General features: G+C 63.5%; 4 non-coding genes across 4 annotated transcripts; all 4 read right to left on the reverse strand.

Moving 5' to 3' along the window:
• Window positions 1–1,588: 1,588 nt before the first annotated feature.
• LOC131872493 (5S ribosomal RNA) lies at window positions 1,589–1,707 on the reverse strand. Its single transcript, XR_009370642.1, has one exon. It is a non-coding gene; the product is annotated as a 5S ribosomal RNA (ribosomal RNA).
• Window positions 1,708–7,623: 5,916 nt separating this feature from the next.
• On the reverse strand, window positions 7,624–7,742 carry LOC131872494 (5S ribosomal RNA). The gene has a single exon (XR_009370643.1). It is a non-coding gene; the product is annotated as a 5S ribosomal RNA (ribosomal RNA).
• A 5,915-nt stretch (window positions 7,743–13,657) lies between these two features.
• Window positions 13,658–13,776, reverse strand: LOC131872489 (5S ribosomal RNA). The gene has a single exon (XR_009370638.1). It is a non-coding gene; the product is annotated as a 5S ribosomal RNA (ribosomal RNA).
• A 5,915-nt stretch (window positions 13,777–19,691) lies between these two features.
• LOC131872483 (5S ribosomal RNA) lies at window positions 19,692–19,810 on the reverse strand. The gene has a single exon (XR_009370632.1). It is a non-coding gene; the product is annotated as a 5S ribosomal RNA (ribosomal RNA).
• Window positions 19,811–23,838: the final 4,028 nt, after the last annotated feature.

The raw sequence follows: 23,838 nt of genomic DNA on the forward strand, positions 1-23,838 counted from the left end.
CCGGTTTGCCCCGGGTGCGCACCCCGCGTGCACCTTCGCCGGGGTGGGCACCTCGGCTGGGTTGCGCGCCCTGGTGCGCACCAAGGAGCGCTCCGAAGTGTGCTCCAAGGTGCGGCGTGCACGAAGTCGGAGCCCGGTTTGCCCCGGGTGCGCACCTCGCGTGCACCTTCGCCGCGGTGGGCACCTTGGCTGGGTTGGGCACCATTGAGCGCTCCGAAGTGTGCTCCAAGGTGCGCACCATGGCCCTCCAAGGTGCGCAGCATGGCGTGCACGAAGTCGGAGCCCGGTTTGCCCCGGGTGCGCACCTCGCGTGCACCTTCGCCAGGGTGGGCACCTCGGTGCGCACACCTTCTCAATGTTTTCTTGCCTTTTCTGGAAATTGGTGAAGGCAGCGCATCAAAGGTGCGCACCTCGGTGTGCTCCGAGGTGCGAACCCGAGAGCGCTCCGAGGTGCCCACGAAGTCGAAAGTCGGGTTAATTGCATTGTTTTCCCCGGGTGCGCTCCGAGGTGCGCAACATCGGTGCGCACCAAGGAGGGCTCCGAAGTGTGCTCCAAGGTGCGCACGATTCGGAGCTCGGTTTGCCCGGGGTGCGCACACCTTGGCTGGGTTGCGCACCCTTTGTGCGCTCCAAGGTGCGCACGAAGTCGGAGCTCGGTTTGCCCCGGGTGCGCACCTTCGCCAGGGTGCGCACCTTGATGCGCACGCCTTGGCTGGGCTGCGCACCTTGGTGGGCGCCATGGTGCGCACCTTTCGTGCGCTCCAAGGTGCGCACGAAGTCGGAGCTCGGTTTGCCCCGGGTGCGCACCTTGGTGGGCGCCATGGTGCACTCCGAGGTGCCCAAGATTGGTGCGCACCAAGGAGCGCTCCGAAGTGCGCTCCAAGGTGCGCAGGTGCGCGCGAAGTCGAAAGTTGGGTTAATTGTCCGGTTTGCCTCGGGTGCGCACCTTGCGTGCACCTTCGCCAGGGTGGGCGCCTTGGTGCGCACACCTTGGCTGGGCTGCGCACCCGGGCGCGCACACCTTGGCACCCGCGTTTCCTTCATTTTAAATTTTTTTTTTTTACAATCTCTCAAGTGGGAAATTCTATAATCTCAACTTTTTTTGCCTTTTCAGGAAACTTTTGAATGGAGCGCATCATTGGTGCGCTCCGAAGTGTGCTCCAAGGTGCGCACCTCTGGTGTGCTCCAAAGCTCTCTCTAGCTGCGTGCACCTGCCCCGGCCGCGCACCCGGCCCCGCCCAGCTTCGCTCACCTGTCCCGGGCGTCTGGTGCGGAACCTTAGAGTAAGAAACATCACCGTGCACCTTGGCCAACGTGCGCGACTCGACCGAGCGCGCACTGGCCGAGGTGCACACCGATTTCACCTGGGTGCGCGCGCAGCACCTCGGGCGCACCGGGGTGCGCGCACAACGCCCGGGTTGCACCGTGGCCTGTGTGCTCGGGGCGCCTCGGGTGCGCGCTCGGTGTCGCCCCCCGCGCGCGCGGTAGTGCGGGCAGCGCACCCCGGCCCGGCCCGGCCCCGACGAGAACGCAAACGGGCAAAAGGTTTATTCAAATAGCATTGCGACGCCCGGCGAAAAACTAAAAAAGGGTGCAACACCGGGACTTCCCGGGAGGTCACCCATCCCAGTACTACTCCGGCCCAAGCGCGCTTAACTGCGGAGTTCTGATGGGATCCGGTGCACTAACGCTGGTATGATCGCACCCGTTATGAGCTTGTCGCAGTGTGTACTTAGCAAACCGCGACCCACGTGCGAATCCACCCCGGCCACCCACCCCCGTCGAGGTGCACACCCTCCCTCGCGAAGTGCGCCCCGTTCGCCAAGTGTGAGCCCTGCCCGGGTGCGCGCACCTTGCTAGGGCGTCGGGTGTGCACCCGGCCCGGCCTACGTGCGTGCACCTGGACGGGGCGTCGTGTGCGTGCAGTGTCCCGTCTGCAACGCGGTGCCCACACACCACCTCGGGCGCAACGACCTGCGCTCACATGTGGGCCGAGTGCACCTTGGTGCATGTTCGGGGCGCCTCGGGTGCACGCTCGATCTTGCCCCGGTGCACCAAGGCGCTCGGTTTGCCCCGGGTGCGCACTTGGTGCAAGGTGGGCACCCAAAATAGGGATCAAGCACCAAAACACAAGTTTCGGGATGCAAAATGGGACCCAAGGACCACAAATGCGTTCCAAGACCCATGATGGGTCCACGAGAACAAAAATGTGTTCCGAGACTTAATAAACAAATATTGGGTTTTAGGAGAAGAAACATGCTCTGATGCCCAAAACGAGAATCGACCCCGAAAAGGCCACAGGCCAAAAGTGGGATGCGAGACAAAAAAAAATGGGACCCGAGGACCAAAATTGGGTTCCCAGGTCGAAGACAGGGCAACCGGACAAGAAACGACCTCTAAGGCTCGAAATGAGTCCCGACGACTAAAACTTGACAAGAAGCACCCATCAGGCACCCAACTCGACACCCATGGGATGCCGACCCACCCGGGCTTCCACCTAGCACACCTTGGCACCCACCCACCCTCGCACCCAACCTCGCACCCAACTTAGCACCTTTGAACCCACATTGGCACTCACCCTGACCCTGGCACCTTGGAACCCACATTGGCACTCACCTTGACCCTGGCACCCACCTTTGCACTCACCTTGGGACCCACCCTGGCTCCCACCTCGGCACCCACCCAGACACCCACCTTGGTTCCTTGGCACCCACCTTGGATCCTTGGCACCCACCCCGACACCCACCTTGGCACGCAACTTGGCTACTTGCCACCCACCTTGGCTCCTTGACGCCCACCCCGACAACCACCCCGTGACCTACCCTGGCTAGGGTTGGTGCACACCCACCCTGGTGCCCACCTTGGCACCCACCCCATGACCCACCTTGGCACGCACCTTAGTACCCACCCCGTTACCCACCCTAGGACCCACCCCGTGACCCACCTTGGCCAGGGTGGGTGCCTTGGTGCGCACAACTTGCCTGGGCTGCACACCAGGGCGGGCTCAAGATGGCACCCGCGTTCCGTTTTTTTCACTATCTTTCAAAACGGAAATTTTAAAATCTCGTTTTTTTTTTTTTTTTTGCCTTTTCTGGAAATTAGTGAAGGCAGCGCATCAAAGGTGCGCAATGCTGGTGCGAACCCGGGAGCGCTCCGATGTGTGCTCCAAGGTGCGGCGTGCACGAAGTCCGAGCCCGGCTTGCCCCGGGTGCGCACCTCGCGTGCACCTTCGCCGGGGTGAGCACCTTGGCTGGGTTGCGCGCCCTGGTGCGCACCAAGGAGCGCTCTGAAGTGTGCTCCAAGGTGCGGCGTGCACGAAGTCGGAGCTCGGTTTGCCCCGGGTGTGCACCTCGGGTGCGCACCTCGCGTGCACCTTCGCTGCGGTGGGCACCTTGGCTGGGTTGCGCGCCTTGGTGGGCACCATGCAGTGCACGAAGTCGGAGCCCGGTTTGCCCCGGGCGCGCACCTCCGCCAGGGTGGGCACCTTGGTGCGCACAACTTGCCTGGGCTGCGCACCAGGAAGGGCTCAAGATGGCACCCGCGTTCCGTTTTTTTCACTATCTTTCAGAACGGAAATTTTAAAATATCGTTTTTTTTTGCCTTTTCTGGAAATTAGTGAAGGCAGCGCATCAAAGGTGCGCAACGCTGGTGCGAACCTGGGAGCGCTCCGATGTGTGCTCCAAGGTGCGGCGTGCACGAAGTCGGAGCCCGGTTTGCCCCGGGTGCGCCCTGGTGGGCACCATGGTGCGCACCAAGGAGCGCTCCGAAGTGTGCTCCAAGGTGCGGCCTGCACGAAGTCGGAGCCCGGTTTGCCCCGGGCGTGCACCGCGGGTGGGCACCTTGGTGCGCATGCCTTGCCTGGGCTGCGCACCAGGGCGGGCTCAAGATGGCACCCGCGTTCCGTTTTTTTCACTATCTTTCAAAACGGAAATTTTAAAATCTCATTTTTTTTTGCCTTTTCTGGAAATTAGTGAAGGCAGCGCATCAAAGGTGCGCACCTCGCTGCCCACCACGGTGCGCAACGCCGGTGGGCACCCGGGAGTGCTTCGAAGTGTGCTCCAAGGTGCTGCGTGCACGTTGTCGGAGCCCGGTTTGCCCCGGGTGCGCACCTCGCGTGCACCTTCGTCGGGGTGGGCACCTTGGCTGGGTTTGCCCCGGCTGCGCTCCGAAGCGGGGTTATTGGAGCGCCGCCTCTTTTTTTGTCGGAGCGTTTGGTGGGGTTTCTCGCATTGGCTCTTCCCAGGCCCGGTTGCCACCCTGGCGCGCACGAAGTCGGAAGTAGGGTTAATTGCCCGGGTGCGCACCTTTGCCAGGGTGGGCACCTTACCTGGGCTGTGCACCAGGGCGGGCTCAAGATGGCACCCGCGTTCCGTTTTTTTCACTATCTTTCAAAACGGAAATTTTAAAATCTCCTCTTTTTTTTGCCTTTTCTGGAAATTAGTGAAGGCAGCGCATCAAAGGTGCGCACCTCGCTGCCCACCTTGGTGTGCTCTGAGGTGCGCACCCGGGAGCGCTACGAAGTGTGCTCCAAGGTGCGGCGTGCACGTTGTCGGAGCCCGGTTTGCCCCGGGTGCGCACCTCGCCTGCACCTTGGCCGGGGTGGGCACCCTCGCTGGGTTTGCCCAGGGTGCGCTCCGAAGCGGGGTTACTGGAGCGCCCCCTCTTTTTTTGTCAGAGCGTTTGGTGGGGTTTCTCGCATTGGCTCTTCCCAGGCCCGGTTGTTGGGTGCGCTCCCACCCTGGCGCGCGCGAAGTTGGAAGTTGGGTTAATTGCCCGGGCGCGCACCTTCGCCAGGGTGGGCACCTTGGTGCGCACACCTTGGCTGGGCTGCGCACCAGGGCGGGCTCAAGATGGCACCAGCATTCCCTTTTTCTCACTATCTTTCAAAACGGAAATTTTAAAATCTCGTTTTTTTTTGCCTTTTATGGAAATTAGTGAAGGCATCGCATCAAAGGTGCGCACCTCGCTGCCCACCTTGGTGTGCTCCGAGGTGCCCACCACGGTGCGCTCCGAGGTGCCCACCACGGTGCGCAACGCCGGTGCGAACCCGGGAGCGCCCCGATGTGTGCTCCAAGGTGCGGCGTGCACGAAGCCGGACCCCGGTTTGCCCCGGGTGCGCACCTCGCGTGCACCTTGGTGCGCACACCTTGGCTGGGTTGCGCGGCCTGGTGGGCACCATGGTGCGCACCAAGGAGCGCTCCGAAGTGTGCTCCAAGGTGCGGCGTGCACGAAGTCCTAGCCCGGTTTGCCCCGGGTGCGCACCTTCGCCGCGGTGGGCACCATGGCGTGCACGAAGTCGGAGCCCGGTTTGCCCCGGGTGCGCACCTCGCGTGCACCTTCGCCGGGGTGGGCACCTCGGCTGGGTTGCGCGCCCTGGTGCGCACCAAGGAGCGCTCCGAAGTGTGCTCCAAGGTGCGGCGTGCACGAAGTCGGAGCCCGGTTTGCCCCGGGTGCGCACCTTCACCGCGGTGGGCACCCTGGTGCGCACCATGGCGTGCACGAAGTCGGAGCCCGGTTTGCCCCGGGTGCGCACCTCGCGTGCACCTTCGGCGGGGTTGCGCGCCCTGGTGCGCACCAAGGAGCGCTCCGAAGTGTGCTCCAAGGTGCGGCGTGCACGAAGTCGGAGCCCGGTTTGCCCCGGGTGCGCACCTCGCGTGCACCTTCGGCGGGGTTGCGCGCCCTGGTGGGCACCATGGTGCGCACCAAGGAGCGCTCCGAAGTGTGCTCCAAGGTGCGGCGTGCACGAAGTCGGAGCCCGGTTTGCCCCGGGTGCGCACCTCGCGTGCACCTTCGCCGCGGTGGGCACCATGGCGTGCACGAAGTCGGAGCCCGGTTTGCCCCGGGTGCGCACCTCGCGTGCACCTTCGCCGGGGTGGGCACCTCGGCTGGGTTGCGCGCCCTGGTGCGCACCAAGGAGCGCTCCGAAGTGTGCTCCAAGGTGCGGCGTGCACGAAGTCGGAGCCCGGTTTGCCCCGGGTGCGCACCTCGCGTGCACCTTCGCCGCGGTGGGCACCATGGCGTGCACGAAGTCGGAGCCCGGTTTGCCCCGGGTGCGCACCCCGCGTGCACCTTCGCCGGGGTGGGCACCTCGGCTGGGTTGCGCGCCCTGGTGCGCACCAAGGAGCGCTCCGAAGTGTGCTCCAAGGTGCGGCGTGCACGAAGTCGGAGCCCGGTTTGCCCCGGGTGCGCACCTCGCGTGCACCTTCGCCGCGGTGGGCACCTTGGCTGGGTTGGGCACCATTGAGCGCTCCGAAGTGTGCTCCAAGGTGCGCACCATGGCCCTCCAAGGTGCGCAGCATGGCGTGCACGAAGTCGGAGCCCGGTTTGCCCCGGGTGCGCACCTCGCGTGCACCTTCGCCAGGGTGGGCACCTCGGTGCGCACACCTTCTCAATGTTTTCTTGCCTTTTCTGGAAATTGGTGAAGGCAGCGCATCAAAGGTGCGCACCTCGGTGTGCTCCGAGGTGCGAACCCGAGAGCGCTCCGAGGTGCCCACGAAGTCGAAAGTCGGGTTAATTGCATTGTTTTCCCCGGGTGCGCTCCGAGGTGCGCAACATCGGTGCGCACCAAGGAGGGCTCCGAAGTGTGCTCCAAGGTGCGCACGATTCGGAGCTCGGTTTGCCCGGGGTGCGCACACCTTGGCTGGGTTGCGCACCCTTTGTGCGCTCCAAGGTGCGCACGAAGTCGGAGCTCGGTTTGCCCCGGGTGCGCACCTTCGCCAGGGTGCGCACCTTGATGCGCACGCCTTGGCTGGGCTGCGCACCTTGGTGGGCGCCATGGTGCGCACCTTTCGTGCGCTCCAAGGTGCGCACGAAGTCGGAGCTCGGTTTGCCCCGGGTGCGCACCTTGGTGGGCGCCATGGTGCACTCCGAGGTGCCCAAGATTGGTGTGCACCAAGGAGCGCTCCGAAGTGCGCTCCAAGGTGCGCAGGTGCGCGCGAAGTCGAAAGTTGGGTTAATTGTCCGGTTTGCCTCGGGTGCGCACCTTGCGTGCACCTTCGCCAGGGTGGGCGCCTTGGTGCGCACACCTTGGCTGGGCTGCGCACCCGGGCGCGCACACCTTGGCACCCGCGTTTCCTTCATTTTAAATTTTTTTTTTTTACAATCTCTCAAGTGGGAAATTCTATAATCTCAACTTTTTTTGCCTTTTCAGGAAACTTTTGAATGGAGCGCATCATTGGTGCGCTCCGAAGTGTGCTCCAAGGTGCGCACCTCTGGTGTGCTCCAAAGCTCTCTCCAGCTGCGTGCACCTGCCCCGGCCGCGCACCCGGCCCCGCCCAGCTTCGCTCACCTGTCCCGGGCGTCTGGTGCGGAACCTTAGAGTAAGAAACATCACCGTGCACCTTGGCCAACGTGCGCGACTCGACCGAGCGCGCACTGGCCGAGGTGCACACCGATTTCACCTGGGTGCGCGCGCAGCACCTCGGGCGCACCGGGGTGCGCGCACAACGCCCGGGTTGCACCGTGGCCTGTGTGCTCGGGGCGCCTCGGGTGCGCGCTCGGTGTCGCCCCCGCGCGCGCGGTAGTGCGGGCAGCGCACCCCGGCCCGGCCCGGCCCCGACGAGAACGCAAACGGGCAAAAGGTTTATTCAAATAGCATTGCGACGCCCGGCGAAAAACTAAGAAAGGGTGCAACACCGGGACTTCCCGGGAGGTCACCCATCCCAGTACTACTCCGGCCCAAGCGCGCTTAACTGCGGAGTTCTGATGGGATCCGGTGCACTAACGCTGGTATGATCGCACCCGTTATGAGCTTGTCGCAGTGTGTACTTAGCAAACCGCGACCCACGTGCGAATCCACCCCGGCCACCCACCCCCGTCGAGGTGCACACCCTCCCTCGCGAAGTGCGCCCCGTTCGCCAAGTGTGAGCCCTGCCCGGGTGCGCGCACCTTGCTAGGGCGTCGGGTGTGCACCCGGCCCGGCCTACGTGCGTGCACCTGGACGGGGCGTCGTGTGCGTGCAGTGTCCCGTCTGCAACGCGGTGCCCACACACCACCTCGGGCGCAACGACCTGCGCTCACATGTGGGCCGAGTGCACCTTGGTGCATGTTCGGGGCGCCTCGGGTGCACGCTCGATCTTGCCCCGGTGCACCAAGGCGCTCGGTTTGCCCCGGGTGCGCACTTGGTGCAAGGTGGGCACCCAAAATAGGGATCAAGCACCAAAACACAAGTTTCGGGATGCAAAATGGGACCCAAGGACCACAAATGCGTTCCAAGACCCATGATGGGTCCACGAGAACAAAAATGTGTTCCGAGACTTAATAAACAAATATTGGGTTTTAGGAGAAGAAACATGCTCTGATGCCCAAAACGAGAATTGACCCCGAAAAGGCCACAGGCCAAAAGTGGGATGCGAGACAAAAAAAAATGGGACCCGAGGACCAAGATTGGGTTCCCAGGTCGAAGACAGGGCAACCGGACAAGAAACGACCTCTAAGGCTCGAAATGAGTCCCGACGACTAAAACTTGACAAGAAGCACCCATCAGGCACCCAACTCGACACCCATGGGATGCCGACCCACCCGGGCTTCCACCTAGCACACCTTGGCACCCACCCACCCTCGCACCCAACCTCGCACCCAACTTAGCACCTTTGAACCCACATTGGCACTCACCCTGACCCTGGCACCTTGGAACCCACATTGGCACTCACCTTGACCCTGGCACCCACCTTTGCACTCACCTTGGGACCCACCCTGGCTCCCACCTCGGCACCCACCCAGACACCCACCTTGGTTCCTTGGCACCCACCTTGGATCCTTGGCACCCACCCCGACACCCACCTTGGCACGCAACTTGGCTACTTGCCACCCACCTTGGCTCCTTGACGCCCACCCCGACAACCACCCCGTGACCTACCCTGGCTAGGGTTGGTGCACACCCACCCTGGTGCCCACCTTGGCACCCACCCCATGACCCACCTTGGCACGCACCTTAGTACCCACCCCGTTACCCACCCTAGGACCCACCCCGTGACCCACCTTGGCCAGGGTGGGTGCCTTGGTGCGCACAACTTGCCTGGGCTGCACACCAGGGCGGGCTCAAGATGGCACCCGCGTTCCGTTTTTTTCACTATCTTTCAAAACGGAAATTTTAAAATCTCGTTTTTTTTTTTTTTTTGCCTTTTCTGGAAATTAGTGAAGGCAGCGCATCAAAGGTGCGCAATGCTGGTGCGAACCCGGGAGCGCTCCGATGTGTGCTCCAAGGTGCGGCGTGCACGAAGTCCGAGCCCGGCTTGCCCCGGGTGCGCACCTCGCGTGCACCTTCGCCGGGGTGAGCACCTTGGCTGGGTTGCGCGCCCTGGTGCGCACCAAGGAGCGCTCTGAAGTGTGCTCCAAGGTGCGGCGTGCACGAAGTCGGAGCTCGGTTTGCCCCGGGTGTGCACCTCGGGTGCGCACCTCGCGTGCACCTTCGCTGCGGTGGGCACCTTGGCTGGGTTGCGCGCCTTGGTGGGCACCATGCAGTGCACGAAGTCGGAGCCCGGTTTGCCCCGGGCGCGCACCTCCGCCAGGGTGGGCACCTTGGTGCGCACAACTTGCCTGGGCTGCGCACCAGGAAGGGCTCAAGATGGCACCCGCGTTCCGTTTTTTTCACTATCTTTCAGAACGGAAATTTTAAAATATCGTTTTTTTTTGCCTTTTCTGGAAATTAGTGAAGGCAGCGCATCAAAGGTGCGCAACGCTGGTGCGAACCTGGGAGCGCTCCGATGTGTGCTCCAAGGTGCGGCGTGCACGAAGTCGGAGCCCGGTTTGCCCCGGGTGCGCCCTGGTGGGCACCATGGTGCGCACCAAGGAGCGCTCCGAAGTGTGCTCCAAGGTGCGGCCTGCACGAAGTCGGAGCCCGGTTTGCCCCGGGCGTGCACCGCGGGTGGGCACCTTGGTGCGCATGCCTTGCCTGGGCTGCGCACCAGGGCGGGCTCAAGATGGCACCCGCGTTCCGTTTTTTTCACTATCTTTCAAAACGGAAATTTTAAAATCTCATTTTTTTTTGCCTTTTCTGGAAATTAGTGAAGGCAGCGCATCAAAGGTGCGCACCTCGCTGCCCACCACGGTGCGCAACGCCGGTGGGCACCCGGGAGTGCTTCGAAGTGTGCTCCAAGGTGCTGCGTGCACGTTGTCGGAGCCCGGTTTGCCCCGGGTGCGCACCTCGCGTGCACCTTCGTCGGGGTGGGCACCTTGGCTGGGTTTGCCCCGGCTGCGCTCCGAAGCGGGGTTATTGGAGCGCCGCCTCTTTTTTTGTCGGAGCGTTTGGTGGGGTTTCTCGCATTGGCTCTTCCCAGGCCCGGTTGCCACCCTGGCGCGCACGAAGTCGGAAGTAGGGTTAATTGCCCGGGTGCGCACCTTTGCCAGGGTGGGCACCTTACCTGGGCTGTGCACCAGGGCGGGCTCAAGATGGCACCCGCGTTCCGTTTTTTTCACTATCTTTCAAAACGGAAATTTTAAAATCTCCTCTTTTTTTTGCCTTTTCTGGAAATTAGTGAAGGCAGCGCATCAAAGGTGCGCACCTCGCTGCCCACCTTGGTGTGCTCTGAGGTGCGCACCCGGGAGCGCTACGAAGTGTGCTCCAAGGTGCGGCGTGCACGTTGTCGGAGCCCGGTTTGCCCCGGGTGCGCACCTCGCCTGCACCTTGGCCGGGGTGGGCACCCTGGCTGGGTTTGCCCAGGGTGCGCTCCGAAGCGGGGTTACTGGAGCGCCCCCTCTTTTTTTGTCAGAGCGTTTGGTGGGGTTTCTCGCATTGGCTCTTCCCAGGCCCGGTTGTTGGGTGCGCTCCCACCCTGGCGCGCGCGAAGTTGGAAGTTGGGTTAATTGCCCGGGCGCGCACCTTCGCCAGGGTGGGCACCTTGGTGCGCACACCTTGGCTGGGCTGCGCACCAGGGCGGGCTCAAGATGGCACCAGCATTCCCTTTTTCTCACTATCTTTCAAAACGGAAATTTTAAAATCTCGTTTTTTTTTGCCTTTTATGGAAATTAGTGAAGGCATCGCATCAAAGGTGCGCACCTCGCTGCCCACCTTGGTGTGCTCCGAGGTGCCCACCACGGTGCGCTCCGAGGTGCCCACCACGGTGCGCAACGCCGGTGCGAACCCGGGAGCGCCCCGATGTGTGCTCCAAGGTGCGGCGTGCACGAAGCCGGACCCCGGTTTGCCCCGGGTGCGCACCTCGCGTGCACCTTGGTGCGCACACCTTGGCTGGGTTGCGCGGCCTGGTGGGCACCATGGTGCGCACCAAGGAGCGCTCCGAAGTGTGCTCCAAGGTGCGGCGTGCACGAAGTCCTAGCCCGGTTTGCCCCGGGTGCGCACCTTCGCCGCGGTGGGCACCATGGCGTGCACGAAGTCGGAGCCCGGTTTGCCCCGGGTGCGCACCTCGCGTGCACCTTCGCCGGGGTGGGCACCTCGGCTGGGTTGCGCGCCCTGGTGCGCACCAAGGAGCGCTCCGAAGTGTGCTCCAAGGTGCGGCGTGCACGAAGTCGGAGCCCGGTTTGCCCCGGGTGCGCACCTTCGCCGCGGTGGGCACCCTGGTGCGCACCATGGCGTGCACGAAGTCGGAGCCCGGTTTGCCCCGGGTGCGCACCTCGCGTGCACCTTCGGCGGGGTTGCGCGCCCTGGTGCGCACCAAGGAGCGCTCCGAAGTGTGCTCCAAGGTGCGGCGTGCACGAAGTCGGAGCCCGGTTTGCCCCGGGTGCGCACCTCGCGTGCACCTTCGGCGGGGTTGCGCGCCCTGGTGGGCACCATGGTGCGCACCAAGGAGCGCTCCGAAGTGTGCTCCAAGGTGCGGCGTGCACGAAGTCGGAGCCCGGTTTGCCCCGGGTGCGCACCTCGCGTGCACCTTCGCCGCGGTGGGCACCATGGCGTGCACGAAGTCGGAGCCCGGTTTGCCCCGGGTGCGCACCTCGCGTGCACCTTCGCCGGGGTGGGCACCTCGGCTGGGTTGCGCGCCCTGGTGCGCACCAAGGAGCGCTCCGAAGTGTGCTCCAAGGTGCGGCGTGCACGAAGTCGGAGCCCGGTTTGCCCCGGGTGCGCACCTCGCGTGCACCTTCGCCGCGGTGGGCACCATGGCGTGCACGAAGTCGGAGCCCGGTTTGCCCCGGGTGCGCACCCCGCGTGCACCTTCGCCGGGGTGGGCACCTCGGCTGGGTTGCGCGCCCTGGTGCGCACCAAGGAGCGCTCCGAAGTGTGCTCCAAGGTGCGGCGTGCACGAAGTCGGAGCCCGGTTTGCCCCGGGTGCGCACCTCGCGTGCACCTTCGCCGCGGTGGGCACCTTGGCTGGGTTGGGCACCATTGAGCGCTCCGAAGTGTGCTCCAAGGTGCGCACCATGGCCCTCCAAGGTGCGCAGCATGGCGTGCACGAAGTCGGAGCCCGGTTTGCCCCGGGTGCGCACCTCGCGTGCACCTTCGCCAGGGTGGGCACCTCGGTGCGCACACCTTCTCAATGTTTTCTTGCCTTTTCTGGAAATTGGTGAAGGCAGCGCATCAAAGGTGCGCACCTCGGTGTGCTCCGAGGTGCGAACCCGAGAGCGCTCCGAGGTGCCCACGAAGTCGAAAGTCGGGTTAATTGCATTGTTTTCCCCGGGTGCGCTCCGAGGTGCGCAACATCGGTGCGCACCAAGGAGGGCTCTGAAGTGTGCTCCAAGGTGCGCACGATTCGGAGCTCGGTTTGCCCGGGGTGCGCACACCTTGGCTGGGTTGCGCACCCTTTGTGCGCTCCAAGGTGCGCACGAAGTCGGAGCTCGGTTTGCCCCGGGTGCGCACCTTCGCCAGGGTGCGCACCTTGATGCGCACGCCTTGGCTGGGCTGCGCACCTTGGTGGGCGCCATGGTGCGCACCTTTCGTGCGCTCCAAGGTGCGCACGAAGTCGGAGCTCGGTTTGCCCCGGGTGCGCACCTTGGTGGGCGCCATGGTGCACTCCGAGGTGCCCAAGATTGGTGCGCACCAAGGAGCGCTCCGAAGTGCGCTCCAAGGTGCGCAGGTGCGCGCGAAGTCGAAAGTTGGGTTAATTGTCCGGTTTGCCTCGGGTGCGCACCTTGCGTGCACCTTCGCCAGGGTGGGCGCCTTGGTGCGCACACCTTGGCTGGGCTGCGCACCCGGGCGCGCACACCTTGGCACCCGCGTTTCCTTCATTTTAAATTTTTTTTTTTTACAATCTCTCAAGTGGGAAATTCTATAATCTCAACTTTTTTTGCCTTTTCAGGAAACTTTTGAATGGAGCGCATCATTGGTGCGCTCCGAAGTGTGCTCCAAGGTGCGCACCTCTGGTGTGCTCCAAAGCTCTCTCCAGCTGCGTGCACCTGCCCCGGCCGCGCACCCGGCCCCGCCCAGCTTCGCTCACCTGTCCCGGGCGTCTGGTGCGGAACCTTAGAGTAAGAAACATCACCGTGCACCTTGGCCAACGTGCGCGACTCGACCGAGCGCGCACTGGCCGAGGTGCACACCGATTTCACCTGGGTGCGCGCGCAGCACCTCGGGCGCACCGGGGTGCGCGCACAACGCCCGGGTTGCACCGTGGCCTGTGTGCTCGGGGCGCCTCGGGTGCGCGCTCGGTGTCGCCCCCGCGCGCGCGGTAGTGCGGGCAGCGCACCCCGGCCCGGCCCGGCCCCGACGAGAACGCAAACGGGCAAAAGGTTTATTCAAATAGCATTGCGACGCCCGGCGAAAAACTAAGAAAGGGTGCAACACCGGGACTTCCCGGGAGGTCACCCATCCCAATACTACTCCGGCCCAAGCGCGCTTAACTGCGGAGTTCTGATGGGATCCGGTGCACTAACGCTGGTATGATCGCACCCGTTATGAGCTTGTCGCAGTGTGTACTTAGCAAACCGCGACCCACGTGCGAATCCACCCCGGCCACCCACCCCCGTCGAGGTGCACACCCTCCCTCGCGAAGTGCGCCCCGTTCGCCAAGTGTGAGCCCTGCCCGGGTGCGCGCACCTTGCTAGGGCGTCGGGTGTGCACCCGGCCCGGCCTACGTGCGTGCACCTGGACGGGGCGTCGTGTGCGTGCAGTGTCCCGTCTGCAACGCGGTGCCCACACACCACCTCGGGCGCAACGACCTGCGCTCACATGTGGGCCGAGTGCACCTTGGTGCATGTTCGGGGCGCCTCGGGTGCACGCTCGATCTTGCCCCGGTGCACCAAGGCGCTCGGTTTGCCCCGGGTGCGCACTTGGTGCAAGGTGGGCACCCAAAATAGGGATCAAGCACCAAAACACAAGTTTCGGGATGCAAAATGGGACCCAAGGACCACAAATGCGTTCCAAGACCCATGATGGGTCCACGAGAACAAAAATGTGTTCCGAGACTTAATAAACAAATATTGGGTTTTAGGAGAAGAAACATGCTCTGATGCCCAAAACGAGAATCGACCCCGAAAAGGCCACAGGCCAAAAGTGGGATGCGAGACAAAAAAAAATGGGACCCGAGGACCAAAATTGGGTTCCCAGGTCGAAGACAGGGCAACCGGACAAGAAACGACCTCTAAGGCTCGAAATGAGTCCCGACGACTAAAACTTGACAAGAAGCACCCATCAGGCACCCAACTCGACACCCATGGGATGCCGACCCACCCGGGCTTCCACCTAGCACACCTTGGCACCCACCCACCCTCGCACCCAACCTCGCACCCAACTTAGCACCTTTGAACCCACATTGGCACTCACCCTGACCCTGGCACCTTGGAACCCACATTGGCACTCACCTTGACCCTGGCACCCACCTTTGCACTCACCTTGGGACCCACCCTGGCTCCCACCTCGGCACCCACCCAGACACCCACCTTGGTTCCTTGGCACCCACCTTGGATCCTTGGCACCCACCCCGACACCCACCTTGGCACGCAACTTGGCTACTTGCCACCCACCTTGGCTCCTTGACGCCCACCCCGACAACCACCCCGTGACCTACCCTGGCTAGGGTTGGTGCACACCCACCCTGGTGCCCACCTTGGCACCCACCCCATGACCCACCTTGGCACGCACCTTAGTACCCACCCCGTTACCCACCCTAGGACCCACCCCGTGACCCACCTTGGCCAGGGTGGGTGCCTTGGTGCGCACAACTTGCCTGGGCTGCACACCAGGGCGGGCTCAAGATGGCACCCGCGTTCCGTTTTTTTCACTATCTTTCAAAACGGAAATTTTAAAATCTCGTTTTTTTTTTTTTTTTGCCTTTTCTGGAAATTAGTGAAGGCAGCGCATCAAAGGTGCGCAATGCTGGTGCGAACCCGGGAGCGCTCCGATGTGTGCTCCAAGGTGCGGCGTGCACGAAGTCCGAGCCCGGCTTGCCCCGGGTGCGCACCTCGCGTGCACCTTCGCCGGGGTGAGCACCTTGGCTGGGTTGCGCGCCCTGGTGCGCACCAAGGAGCGCTCTGAAGTGTGCTCCAAGGTGCGGCGTGCACGAAGTCGGAGCTCGGTTTGCCCCGGGTGTGCACCTCGGGTGCGCACCTCGCGTGCACCTTCGCTGCGGTGGGCACCTTGGCTGGGTTGCGCGCCTTGGTGGGCACCATGCAGTGCACGAAGTCGGAGCCCGGTTTGCCCCGGGCGCGCACCTCCGCCAGGGTGGGCACCTTGGTGCGCACAACTTGCCTGGGCTGCGCACCAGGAAGGGCTCAAGATGGCACCCGCGTTCCGTTTTTTTCACTATCTTTCAGAACGGAAATTTTAAAATATCGTTTTTTTTTGCCTTTTCTGGAAATTAGTGAAGGCAGCGCATCAAAGGTGCGCAACGCTGGTGCGAACCTGGGAGCGCTCCGATGTGTGCTCCAAGGTGCGGCGTGCACGAAGTCGGAGCCCGGTTTGCCCCGGGTGCGCCCTGGTGGGCACCATGGTGCGCACCAAGGAGCGCTCCGAAGTGTGCTCCAAGGTGCGGCCTGCACGAAGTCGGAGCCCGGTTTGCCCCGGGCGTGCACCGCGGGTGGGCACCTTGGTGCGCATGCCTTGCCTGGGCTGCGCACCAGGGCGGGCTCAAGATGGCACCCGCGTTCCGTTTTTTTCACTATCTTTCAAAACGGAAATTTTAAAATCTCATTTTTTTTTGCCTTTTCTGGAAATTAGTGAAGGCAGCGCATCAAAGGTGCGCACCTCGCTGCCCACCACGGTGCGCAACGCCGGTGGGCACCCGGGAGTGCTTCGAAGTGTGCTCCAAGGTGCTGCGTGCACGTTGTCGGAGCCCGGTTTGCCCCGGGTGCGCACCTCGCGTGCACCTTCGTCGGGGTGGGCACCTTGGCTGGGTTTGCCCCGGCTGCGCTCCGAAGCGGGGTTATTGGAGCGCCGCCTCTTTTTTTGTCGGAGCGTTTGGTGGGGTTTCTCGCATTGGCTCTTCCCAGGCCCGGTTGCCACCCTGGCGCGCACGAAGTCGGAAGTAGGGTTAATTGCCCGGGTGCGCACCTTTGCCAGGGTGGGCACCTTACCTGGGCTGTGCACCAGGGCGGGCTCAAGATGGCACCCGCGTTCCGTTTTTTTCACTATCTTTCAAAACGGAAATTTTAAAATCTCCTCTTTTTTTTGCCTTTTCTGGAAATTAGTGAAGGCAGCGCATCAAAGGTGCGCACCTCGCTGCCCACCTTGGTGTGCTCTGAGGTGCGCACCCGGGAGCGCTACGAAGTGTGCTCCAAGGTGCGGCGTGCACGTTGTCGGAGCCCGGTTTGCCCCGGGTGCGCACCTCGCCTGCACCTTGGCCGGGGTTGGCACCCTGGCTGGGTTTGCCCAGGGTGCGCTCCGAAGCGGGGTTACTGGAGCGCCCCCTCTTTTTTTGTCAGAGCGTTTGGTGGGGTTTCTCGCATTGGCTCTTCCCAGGCCCGGTTGTTGGGTGCGCTCCCACCCTGGCGCGCGCGAAGTTGGAAGTTGGGTTAATTGCCCGGGCGCGCACCTTCGCCAGGGTGGGCACCTTGGTGCGCACACCTTGGCTGGGCTGCGCACCAGGGCGGGCTCAAGATGGCACCAGCATTCCCTTTTTCTCACTATCTTTCAAAACGGAAATTTTAAAATCTCGTTTTTTTTTGCCTTTTATGGAAATTAGTGAAGGCATCGCATCAAAGGTGCGCACCTCGCTGCCCACCTTGGTGTGCTCCGAGGTGCCCACCACGGTGCGCTCCGAGGTGCCCACCACGGTGCGCAACGCCGGTGCGAACCCGGGAGCGCCCCGATGTGTGCTCCAAGGTGCGGCGTGCACGAAGCCGGACCCCGGTTTGCCCCGGGTGCGCACCTCGCGTGCACCTTGGTGCGCACACCTTGGCTGGGTTGCGCGGCCTGGTGGGCACCATGGTGCGCACCAAGGAGCGCTCCGAAGTGTGCTCCAAGGTGCGGCGTGCACGAAGTCCTAGCCCGGTTTGCCCCGGGTGCGCACCTTCGCCGCGGTGGGCACCATGGCGTGCACGAAGTCGGAGCCCGGTTTGCCCCGGGTGCGCACCTCGCGTGCACCTTCGCCGGGGTGGGCACCTCGGCTGGGTTGCGCGCCCTGGTGCGCACCAAGGAGCGCTCCGAAGTGTGCTCCAAGGTGCGGCGTGCACGAAGTCGGAGCCCGGTTTGCCCCGGGTGCGCACCTTCGCCGCGGTGGGCACCCTGGTGCGCACCATGGCGTGCACGAAGTCGGAGCCCGGTTTGCCCCGGGTGCGCACCTCGCGTGCACCTTCGGCGGGGTTGCGCGCCCTGGTGCGCACCAAGGAGCGCTCCGAAGTGTGCTCCAAGGTGCGGCGTGCACGAAGTCGGAGCCCGGTTTGCCCCGGGTGCGCACCTCGCGTGCACCTTCGGCGGGGTTGCGCGCCCTGGTGGGCACCATGGTGCGCACCAAGGAGCGCTCCGAAGTGTGCTCCAAGGTGCGGCGTGCACGAAGTCGGAGCCCGGTTTGCCCCGGGTGCGCACCTCGCGTGCACCTTCGCCGCGGTGGGCACCATGGCGTGCACGAAGTCGGAGCCCGGTTTGCCCCGGGTGCGCACCTCGCGTGCACCTTCGCCGGGGTGGGCACCTCGGCTGGGTTGCGCGCCCTGGTGCGCACCAAGGAGCGCTCCGAAGTGTGCTCCAAGGTGCGGCGTGCACGAAGTCGGAGCCCGGTTTGCCCCGGGTGCGCACCTCGCGTGCACCTTCGCCGCGGTGGGCACCATGGCGTGCACGAAGTCGGAGCCCGGTTTGCCCCGGGTGCGCACCCCGCGTGCACCTTCGCCGGGGTGGGCACCTCGGCTGGGTTGCGCGCCCTGGTGCGCACCAAGGAGCGCTCCGAAGTGTGCTCCAAGGTGCGGCGTGCACGAAGTCGGAGCCCGGTTTGCCCCGGGTGCGCACCTCGCGTGCACCTTCGCCGCGGTGGGCACCTTGGCTGGGTTGGGCACCATTGAGCGCTCCGAAGTGTGCTCCAAGGTGCGCACCATGGCCCTCCAAGGTGCGCAGCATGGCGTGCACGAAGTCGGAGCCCGGTTTGCCCCGGGTGCGCACCTCGCGTGCACCTTCGCCAGGGTGGGCACCTCGGTGCGCACACCTTCTCAATGTTTTCTTGCCTTTTCTGGAAATTGGTGAAGGCAGCGCATCAAAGGTGCGCACCTCGGTGTGCTCCGAGGTGCGAACCCGAGAGCGCTCCGAGGTGCCCACGAAGTCGAAAGTCGGGTTAATTGCATTGTTTTCCCCGGGTGCGCTCCGAGGTGCGCAACATCGGTGCGCACCAAGGAGGGCTCCGAAGTGTGCTCCAAGGTGCGCACGATTCGGAGCTCGGTTTGCCCGGGGTGCGCACACCTTGGCTGGGTTGCGCACCCTTTGTGCGCTCCAAGGTGCGCACGAAGTCGGAGCTCGGTTTGCCCCGGGTGCGCACCTTCGCCAGGGTGCGCACCTTGATGCGCACGCCTTGGCTGGGCTGCGCACCTTGGTGGGCGCCATGGTGCGCACCTTTCGTGCGCTCCAAGGTGCGCACGAAGTCGGAGCTCGGTTTGCCCCGGGTGCGCACCTTGGTGGGCGCCATGGTGCACTCCGAGGTGCCCAAGATTGGTGCGCACCAAGGAGCGCTCCGAAGTGCGCTCCAAGGTGCGCAGGTGCGCGCGAAGTCGAAAGTTGGGTTAATTGTCCGGTTTGCCTCGGGTGCGCACCTTGCGTGCACCTTCGCCAGGGTGGGCGCCTTGGTGCGCACACCTTGGCTGGGCTGCGCACCCGGGCGCGCACACCTTGGCACCCGCGTTTCCTTCATTTTAAATTTTTTTTTTTTACAATCTCTCAAGTGGGAAATTCTATAATCTCAACTTTTTTTGCCTTTTCAGGAAACTTTTGAATGGAGCGCATCATTGGTGCGCTCCGAAGTGTGCTCCAAGGTGCGCACCTCTGGTGTGCTCCAAAGCTCTCTCCAGCTGCGTGCACCTGCCCCGGCCGCGCACCCGGCCCCGCCCAGCTTCGCTCACCTGTCCCGGGCGTCTGGTGCGGAACCTTAGAGTAAGAAACATCACCGTGCACCTTGGCCAACGTGCGCGACTCGACCGAGCGCGCACTGGCCGAGGTGCACACCGATTTCACCTGGGTGCGCGCGCAGCACCTCGGGCGCACCGGGGTGCGCGCACAACGCCCGGGTTGCACCGTGGCCTGTGTGCTCGGGGCGCCTCGGGTGCGCGCTCGGTGTCGCCCCCGCGCGCGCGGTAGTGCGGGCAGCGCACCCCGGCCCGGCCCGGCCCCGACGAGAACGCAAACGGGCAAAAGGTTTATTCAAATAGCATTGCGACGCCCGGCGAAAAACTAAAAAAGGGTGCAACACCGGGACTTCCCGGGAGGTCACCCATCCCAGTACTACTCCGGCCCAAGCGTGCTTAACTGCGGAGTTCTGATGGGATCCGGTGCACTAACGCTGGTATGATCGCACCCGTTATGAGCTTGTCGCAGTGTGTACTTAGCAAACCGCGACCCACGTGCGAATCCACCCCGGCCACCCACCCCCGTCGAGGTGCACACCCTCCCTCGCGAAGTGCGCCCCGTTCGCCAAGTGTGAGCCCTGCCCGGGTGCGCGCACCTTGCTAGGGCGTCGGGTGTGCACCCGGCCCGGCCTACGTGCGTGCACCTGGACGGGGCGTCGTGTGCGTGCAGTGTCCCGTCTGCAACGCGGTGCCCACACACCACCTCGGGCGCAACGACCTGCGCTCACATGTGGGCCGAGTGCACCTTGGTGCATGTTCGGGGCGCCTCGGGTGCACGCTCGATCTTGCCCCGGTGCACCAAGGCGCTCGGTTTGCCCCGGGTGCGCACTTGGTGCAAGGTGGGCACCCAAAATAGGGATCAAGCACCAAAACACAAGTTTCGGGATGCAAAATGGGACCCAAGGACCACAAATGCGTTCCAAGACCCATGATGGGTCCACGAGAACAAAAATGTGTTCCGAGACTTAATAAACAAATATTGGGTTTTAGGAGAAGAAACATGCTCTGATGCCCAAAACGAGAATCGACCCCGAAAAGGCCACAGGCCAAAAGTGGGATGCGAGACAAAAAAAAATGGGACCCGAGGACCAAAATTGGGTTCCCAGGTCGAAGACAGGGCAACCGGACAAGAAACGACCTCTAAGGCTCGAAATGAGTCCCGACGACTAAAACTTGACAAGAAGCACCCATCAGGCACCCAACTCGACACCCATGGGATGCCGACCCACCCGGGCTTCCACCTAGCACACCTTGGCACCCACCCACCCTCGCACCCAACCTCGCACCCAACTTAGCACCTTTGAACCCACATTGGCACTCACCCTGACCCTGGCACCTTGGAACCCACATTGGCACTCACCTTGACCCTGGCACCCACCTTTGCACTCACCTTGGGACCCACCCTGGCTCCCACCTCGGCACCCACCCAGACACCCACCTTGGTTCCTTGGCACCCACCTTGGATCCTTGGCACCCACCCCGACACCCACCTTGGCACGCAACTTGGCTACTTGCCACCCACCTTGGCTCCTTGACGCCCACCCCGACAACCACCCCGTGACCTACCCTGGCTAGGGTTGGTGCACACCCACCCTGGTGCCCACCTTGGCACCCACCCCATGACCCACCTTGGCACGCACCTTAGTACCCACCCCGTTACCCACCCTAGGACCCACCCCGTGACCCACCTTGGCCAGGGTGGGTGCCTTGGTGCGCACAACTTGCCTGGGCTGCACACCAGGGCGGGCTCAAGATGGCACCCGCGTTCCGTTTTTTTCACTATCTTTCAAAACGGAAATTTTAAAATCTCGTTTTTTTTTTTTTTTTGCCTTTTCTGGAAATTAGTGAAGGCAGCGCATCAAAGGTGCGCAATGCTGGTGCGAACCCGGGAGCGCTCCGATGTGTGCTCCAAGGTGCGGCGTGCACGAAGTCCGAGCCCGGCTTGCCCCGGGTGCGCACCTCGCGTGCACCTTCGCCGGGGTGAGCACCTTGGCTGGGTTGCGCGCCCTGGTGCGCACCAAGGAGCGCTCTGAAGTGTGCTCCAAGGTGCGGCGTGCACGAAGTCGGAGCTCGGTTTGCCCCGGGTGTGCACCTCGGGTGCGCACCTCGCGTGCACCTTCGCTGCGGTGGGCACCTTGGCTGGGTTGCGCGCCTTGGTGGGCACCATGCAGTGCACGAAGTCGGAGCCCGGTTTGCCCCGGGCGCGCACCTCCGCCAGGGTGGGCACCTTGGTGCGCACAACTTGCCTGGGCTGCGCACCAGGAAGGGCTCAAGATGGCACCCGCGTTCCGTTTTTTTCACTATCTTTCAGAACGGAAATTTTAAAATATCGTTTTTTTTTGCCTTTTCTGGAAATTAGTGAAGGCAGCGCATCAAAGGTGCGCAACGCTGGTGCGAACCTGGGAGCGCTCCGATGTGTGCTCCAAGGTGCGGCGTGCACGAAGTCGGAGCCCGGTTTGCCCCGGGTGCGCCCTGGTGGGCACCATGGTGCGCACCAAGGAGCGCTCCGAAGTGTGCTCCAAGGTGCGGCCTGCACGAAGTCGGAGCCCGGTTTGCCCCGGGCGTGCACCGCGGGTGGGCACCTTGGTGCGCATGCCTTGCCTGGGCTGCGCACCAGGGCGGGCTCAAGATGGCACCCGCGTTCCGTTTTTTTCACTATCTTTCAAAACGGAAATTTTAAAATCTCATTTTTTTTTGCCTTTTCTGGAAATTAGTGAAGGCAGCGCATCAAAGGTGCGCACCTCGCTGCCCACCACGGTGCGCAACGCCGGTGGGCACCCGGGAGTGCTTCGAAGTGTGCTCCAAGGTGCTGCGTGCACGTTGTCGGAGCCCGGTTTGCCCCGGGTGCGCACCTCGCGTGCACCTTCGTCGGGGTGGGCACCTTGGCTGGGTTTGCCCCGGCTGCGCTCCGAAGCGGGGTTATTGGAGCGCCGCCTCTTTTTTTGTCGGAGCGTTTGGTGGGGTTTCTCGCATTGGCTCTTCCCAGGCCCGGTTGCCACCCTGGCGCGCACGAAGTCGGAAGTAGGGTTAATTGCCCGGGTGCGCACCTTTGCCAGGGTGGGCACCTTACCTGGGCTGTGCACCAGGGCGGGCTCAAGATGGCACCCGCGTTCCGTTTTTTTCACTATCTTTCAAAACGGAAATTTTAAAATCTCCTCTTTTTTTTGCCTTTTCTGGAAATTAGTGAAGGCAGCGCATCAAAGGTGCGCACCTCGCTGCCCACCTTGGTGTGCTCTGAGGTGCGCACTCGGGAGCGCTACGAAGTGTGCTCCAAGGTGCGGCGTGCACGTTGTCGGAGCCCGGTTTGCCCCGGGTGCGCACCTCGCCTGCACCTTGGCCGGGGTGGGCACCCTGGCTGGGTTTGCCCAGGGTGCGCTCCGAAGCGGGGTTACTGGAGCGCCCCCTCTTTTTTTGTCAGAGCGTTTGGTGGGGTTTCTCGCATTGGCTCTTCCCAGGCCCGGTTGTTGGGTGCGCTCCCACCCTGGCGCGCGCGAAGTTGGAAGTTGGGTTAATTGCCCGGGCGCGCACCTTCGCCAGGGTGGGCACCTTGGTGCGCACACCTTGGCTGGGCTGCGCACCAGGGCGGGCTCAAGATGGCACCAGCATTCCCTTTTTCTCACTATCTTTCAAAACGGAAATTTTAAAATCTCGTTTTTTTTTGCCTTTTATGGAAATTAGTGAAGGCATCGCATCAAAGGTGCGCACCTCGCTGCCCACCTTGGTGTGCTCCGAGGTGCCCACCACGGTGCGCTCCGAGGTGCCCACCACGGTGCGCAACGCCGGTGCGAACCCGGGAGCGCCCCGATGTGTGCTCCAAGGTGCGGCGTGCACGAAGCCGGACCCCGGTTTGCCCCGGGTGCGCACCTCGCGTGCACCTTGGTGCGCACACCTTGGCTGGGTTGCGCGGCCTGGTGGGCACCATGGTGCGCACCAAGGAGCGCTCCGAAGTGTGCTCCAAGGTGCGGCGTGCACGAAGTCCTAGCCCGGTTTGCCCCGGGTGCGCACCTTCGCCGCGGTGGGCACCATGGCGTGCACGAAGTCGGAGCCCGGTTTGCCCCGGGTGCGCACCTCGCGTGCACCTTCGCCGGGGTGGGCACCTCGGCTGGGTTGCGCGCCCTGGTGCGCACCAAGGAGCGCTCCGAAGTGTGCTCCAAGGTGCGGCGTGCACGAAGTCGGAGCCCGGTTTGCCCCGGGTGCGCACCTTCGCCGCGGTGGGCACCCTGGTGCGCACCATGGCGTGCACGAAGTCGGAGCCCGGTTTGCCCCGGGTGCGCACCTCGCGTGCACCTTCGGCGGGGTTGCGCGCCCTGGTGCGCACCAAGGAGCGCTCCGAAGTGTGCTCCAAGGTGCGGCGTGCACGAAGTCGGAGCCCGGTTTGCCCCGGGTGCGCACCTCGCGTGCACCTTCGGCGGGGTTGCGCGCCCTGGTGGGCACCATGGTGCGCACCAAGGAGCGCTCCGAAGTGTGCTCCAAGGTGCG

The sequence above is a fragment of the Cryptomeria japonica genome, unplaced genomic scaffold, assembly GCF_030272615.1.
Source record: "Cryptomeria japonica unplaced genomic scaffold, Sugi_1.0 HiC_scaffold_621, whole genome shotgun sequence".
In the NCBI taxonomy this organism is placed as follows: Eukaryota; Viridiplantae; Streptophyta; class Pinopsida; order Cupressales; family Cupressaceae; genus Cryptomeria; species Cryptomeria japonica.